The sequence below is a fragment of the Oncorhynchus nerka genome, linkage group LG1 (genome assembly GCF_034236695.1).
Source record: "Oncorhynchus nerka isolate Pitt River linkage group LG1, Oner_Uvic_2.0, whole genome shotgun sequence".
Lineage (NCBI taxonomy): Eukaryota > Metazoa > Chordata > Actinopteri > Salmoniformes > Salmonidae > Oncorhynchus > Oncorhynchus nerka.
In genome coordinates, this window is record NC_088396.1 from 43,147,859 (window position 1) to 43,153,858 (window position 6,000).

A 6,000-nucleotide genomic window follows, 5' to 3' on the forward strand; every position below is an offset into this window, starting at 1 on the left:
TTAACATCTTGGCCATGTTCTGTTATAATCTCCAACCGGCACAGCCAGAAGAGGACTTGCCACCCCTCATAGCCTGGTTCCTCTCTAGGTTTCTTCCTAGGTTTTGGCCTTTCTAGGGAGTTTTTCCTAGCCACCGTGCTTCTACACCTGCATTGCTTGCTGTTTGGCTTTTTAGGTTGGGTTTCTGTACAGCACTTTGAGATATCAGCTGATGTAAGAAGGGCTATATAAATACATTTGATTTGATTTGATATGTCACTAACATGTAAAACAGTTGTTAGCTATGTCAGTAACATGTAGAACAGTTGAAAGCTATGTCAGTAACATGTAGAACAGTTGAAAACTATGTCAGTAACATGTAGAACAGTTGAGACCTATGTCAGTAACATGTAGAAAGAACAGTTGAGACCTATGTCAGTAACATGTAGAACAGTTGAGACCTATGTCAGTAACATGTAGAACAGTTGAGACCTATGTCAGTAACATGTAGAAAGAACAGTTGAGACCTATGTCAGTAACATGTAGAACAGTTGAGACCTATGTCAGTAACATGTAGAACAGTTGAGACCTATGTCAGTAACATGTAGAACAGTTGAGACCTATGTCAGTAACACCGCCTTGATGTTATTTGAGAACGACAGGGTGTTGTCCAGGATCACGCCAAGGTTCTTAGCGCTCTGGGACGAGGACACAATGGAGTTGTCAACCGTGATGGCGAGATCATGGAACGGGCAGTCCTTCCCCGGGAGGAAGAGCAGCTCCGTCTTGCCGAGGTTCAGCTTGAGGTGATGATCCGTCATCCACACTGATATGTCTGCCAGACATGCAGAGATGCGATTCGCCACCTGGTCGTCAGAAGGGGGAAAGGAGAAGATTAATTGTGTGTCGTCTGCATAGCAATGATAGGAGAGACCATGTGAGGTTATGACAGAGCCAAGTGACTTGGTGTATAGCGAGAATAGGAGAGGGCCTAGAACAGAGCCCTGGGGACACCAGTGGTGAGAGCACGTGGTGAGGAGACGGATTCTCGCCACGCCACCTGGTAGGAGCGACCTGTCAGGTAGGACGCAATCCAAGCGTGGGCCGCGCCGGAGATGCCCAACTCGGAGAGGGTGGAGAGGAGGATCTGATGGTTCACAGTATCGAAGGCAGCCGGTAGGTCTAGAAGGATGAGAGCAGAGGAGAGAGAGTTAGCTTTAGCAGTGCGGAGCGCCTCCGTGATACAGAGAAGAGCAGTCTCAGTTGAATGACTAGTCTTGAAACCTGACTGATTTGGATCAAGAAGGTCATTCTGAGAGAGATAGCGGGAGAGCTGGCCAAGGACGGCACGTTCAAGAGTTTTGGAGAGAAAAGAAAGAAGGGATACTGGTCTGTAGTTGTTGACATCGGAGGGATCGAGTGTAGGTTTTTCAGAAGGGGTGCAACTCTCGCTCTCTTGAAGACGGGAGGGACGTAGCCAGCGGTCAGGGATGAGTTGATGAGCGAGGTGAGGTAAGGGAGAAGGTCACCGGAGATGGTCTGGAGAAGAGAGGAGGGATAGGGTCAAGCGGCAGGTTGTTGGGCGGCCGTCCGTCACAAGACGCGAGATGTCATCTGGAGAGAGGGGAGAAAGAGGTCAGAGCACAGGGTAGGGCAGTGTGAGCGGAACCAGCGGTGTCGTTTGACTTAGCAAACGAGGATCGGATGTCGTGACCTTCTTTTCAAAATGGTTGACGAAGTCATCTGCAGAGAGGGAGGAGGGGGAGGGGGAGGAGGATTCAAGAGGGAGGAGAAGGTGGCAAAGAGCTTCCTAGGGTTAGAGGCAGATGCTTGGAATTTAGAGTGGTAGAAAGTGGCTTTAGCAGCAGAGACAGAGGAGGAAAATGTAGAGAGGAGGGAGTGAAAGGATGCCAGGTCCGCAGGGAGGAGTTTTCCTCCATTTCCGCCTCGGCTGCCCGGAGCCCTGTTCTGTGAGCTCGCAATGAGTCGTCGAGCCACGGAGCGGGAGGGGAGGACCGAGCCGGCCTGGAGGATAGGGGACATAGAGAGTCAAAGGATGCAGAAAGGGAGGAGAGGAGGGTTGAGGAGGCAGAATCAGGAGATAGGTTGGAGAAGGTTTGAGCAGAGGGAAGAGATGATAGGATGGAAGAGGAGAGAGAGGGGGGAGAGAGGGAAGGTTGGGACGGCGCGATACCATCCGAGTAGGGGCAGTGTGGGAAGTGTTGATGAGAGCGAGAGGGAAAAGGATACAAGGTAGTGGTCGGAGACTTGGAGGGGAGTTGCAATGAGGTTAGTGGAGGAACAGCATCTAGTAAAGATGAGGTCGAGCGTATTGCCTGCCTTGTGAGTAGGGGGGAAGGTGAGAGGTGAGGTCAAAAGAGGAGAGGAGTGGAAAGAAGGAGGCAGAGAGGAATGAGTCAAAGGTAGACGGGGAGTTTAATGTCGCCCAGAACTGTGAGAGGTGAGCCGTCCTCAGGAAAGGAGCTTATCAAGGCATCAAGCTCATTGATGAACTCTCCGAGGAACCTGGAGGGCGATAAATGATAAGGATGTTAAGCTTGAAAGGGCTGGTAACTGTGACAGCATGGAATTCAAAGGAGGCGATAGACAGATGGGTAAGGGGAGAAAGAGAGAATGACCACTTGGGAGAGATGAGGATCCCGGTGCCACCACCCCGCTGACCAGAAGCTCTCGGGGTGTGCGAGAGCACGTGGGCGGGCGAAGAGAGAGCAGTAGGAGTAGCGGTGTTGTCTGTGGTGATCCATGTTTCCATCAGAGCCAAGAAGTCGAGGGACTGGAGGGAGGCATAGGCTGAGATGAACTCTGCCTTGTTGGCCGCAGATCGGCAGTTCCAGAGGCTACCGGAGGACCTGGAACTCCACGTGGTCGTGTGCGCTGGGACCACCAGATTAGGTGGCCGCGGCCATGCGGTGTGGAGCGTTTGTATGGTCTGTGCAGAGAGGAGAGAACAGGGATAGACAGACACATAGTTGACAGGCTAGAGAAGAGGCTACGCTAATGCAGAGGAGATTGGAATGACAAGTGGACTACACGTCTCGAATGTTCAGAAAGTTAAGCTTACGTAGCAAGAATCTAATTGACTAAAATGATTAAAATGATACAGTACTGCTGAGGTAGGCTAGCTGCGTTGTTGACACTACCCTAATCAAGTCGTTCCGTTGAGTGTGAAGTTTCTACAATGCTGCTTTTTCGGGGCTAGCTGGCTAGCTAGCAGTGTTGGTTACGTTACGTTGCGTTAGGAGAACGACAATAGCTGGCTAGCTAACCTAGAAAATCGCCTAGACTACACAATTATCTTTGAAACAAAGACGGCTATGTAGCTAGCTATGTAGCTAGCTACGATCAAACAAATCACACCGTTGGGACTGTAATGAAATGAAATGAAAATATGATACTACCTGTGGAGCGAAGCGGAATGCGACCGAATGCGAAAGTTCTATTCAGTAGACGTTGGCTGGCTATTGGCTAGCTAGGAGTGTCTCCTACGTTAAGGACGACAAAATAGCTGGCTACTGCATTAAACTATGAACTGTTAACTGAAGCCTGTTTAATAATAATATTTCAATATAAACAAGTTATGTTACTACTTATGGCTACTCCTGTAATTTGTCTCAATATATTTAATGATGTGTAACATAGACACAATACTCAAATCTAAGTTTGCATTTTAATTGGGTAAGCATTAGACAAGCCTCCTCAATACTTTTTGAAGCCATAGGTGATAATAGAAGCTGATCTGTGGTCAGTATTACTTGAAGCATAGGCACAATGTCAGGGAAGATTTGAATGGAGAAAACTGATCTGAGCAACATTCCCCTTTCTTCCACGTCCTATCAATCAATATGATAATCTCCATGAACCCTGATACAGCATTGTACTTTGATCCTGTTTGTATTGGTCTGACTGAGGATGTGGAACTGTTCACCAGACGTGATACATTGTGCCTTGTAAAAAAAAACAAAGGAAATAGTAAGACAAAGAAACAGCAATAATGAGACTATAAGGAGAACCAGTACTGAGTCAATGTGCAGGAGTGCCAGGTAGTTGAGGTAATAATGGGGCTATAAGGAGTACCAGTACTGAGTCAATGTGCAGGGTACCAGGTAGTTGATTAATAATAGGACTATAAATTGGACTGAGTCAATGTGCAGGACCAGGGTAGTTGAGTCAATGTGCAGGAGGACCGGAGTAGTTGAGGTCAATGTGCAGGGTACCGGAGATTATAAGAATTACTATGAAATTGTGATGCTGAGTCAATGTGCGGAATTACCGGGTAGTTGAGGTAATATTATGAGACTATAAGGAATACCAGTACTGATCAATGTGCAGGGTGCCAGGTAGTTGAGGTAATATTGGACTATAAGGAGTACCAGTACTGAGTCAATGTGCAGGGTACCAGGGTAGTTGAGGTAATAATGGACTATAAGGAGTACCAGTACTGAGTCAATGTGCAGGAGTACCATGTAGTTGAGGTAATATTAAGGACTATAAGGGAATACCAGTACTGAGTCAATGTGCAGGTGCCAGGTAGTTGAAGTAATATTAAGGACTATAAGGACTACCAGTACTGAGTCAATGTGCAGGGTACCAGGTAGTTGAATAATGAGGACTATAAGGACTGCCAGTACTGAGTCAGTGTGCAGGGTACCAGGTAGTTGAGGTAATAATGAGACTATAAGGGTACCAGTACTGAGTCAATGTGCAGGGTACCATGTAGTTGAGGTAATAATGAGGACTATAAGGGAATACCAATACTGAATCAATGTGCGGGGTGCCAGGTAGTTGAGGTAATAATGATTATAAGGAGGACCAGTACTGAGTCAATGTGCAGGGTACCAGGTAGTTGAGGTAATATTAGGACTATAAGAATTGCCAGTACTGAGTCAATGTGCAGGAGTGCCAGTAGTTGAGTAATAATGGGACTATAAGGACTACCAGTACTGAGTCAATGTGCAGGGTACCAGGTAGTTGAAGTAATAATGAGACTATAAAAGTACCAGTACTGAGTCAATGTGCAGGGTACCAGGTAGTTGAGTAATAATGAGACTATAAGGAGTACCAGTACTGAGTCAATGTGCAGGGTACCAGGTAGTTGAGAGTAATAATGAGACTATAAGGACTACCAGTACTGAGTCAATGTGCAGGGTACCAGGTAGTTGAGGTAATAATGAGACTATAAGGACTACCAGTACTGAGTCAATGTGCAGGGTACCAGGTAGTTGAGGTAATAATGAGACTATAAGGAATACCAGTACTGAGTCAATGTGCAGGGTACCAGGTAGTTGAGTAATAATGAGACTATTAGGACTACCAGTACTGAGTCAATGTGCAGGGTACCAGGTAGTTGAGGTAATAATGATTACTATAAGTAGGACCAGTACTGAGTCAATGTGCGAGGGTACCAGGTAGTTGAGGTAATAATGAGACTATAAGTACCAGTACTGAGTCAATGTGCAGGAGTACCAGGTAGTTGAGAGTAATAATGAGGCTATAATGGAGTACCAGGTACTGAGTCATAATGAGACTATAAGGTACCAGTACTGAGTCAATATGCAGGAGTAGTTGAGGAGTAATAATGAGACTATAAAGGTACCAGTACTGAGTCAATGTGCGGGTGCCAGGTAGTTTAGGTAATTGAGGTGTAGCCACATGTAGGTAAGAATTATAAGTGACTAGGCAATAGGGATAAGTTACATCTCCTCATCCAGAGGTTCAGACACACACACACACACACACACACACACACACACACACACACACACTTAGGGAGGGAATGTTGTGTTTGTTTAATATTATTTTAGGACTATGAGAATGGACAAAAGGATTAGCCTATGGATTATGAAACAACCAAAAGGATTTGGAAAATGGGAGAGGAGAAACAGCTAGAACAGTAATTTAACTTCCTTTCTGAAGCAGGACATGAGTTCTTCTTACCTTTGTTCAGTAGAAAAGTCTCCTCTCTAAACTCTATAGGTTTATTCATAGACTGGTCACTCTTCA

At 46.2% G+C, this 6,000-nt stretch overlaps 1 protein-coding gene across 1 annotated transcript in view; it reads right to left on the minus strand.

Annotated features, from left to right (window-relative positions):
- Positions 1–6,000, minus strand: part of LOC115119027 (parathyroid hormone 2 receptor-like) — a 117,808-nt gene that overhangs the window by 52,364 nt on the left and 59,444 nt on the right. The gene's annotated exons all lie outside the window — the stretch shown is intronic.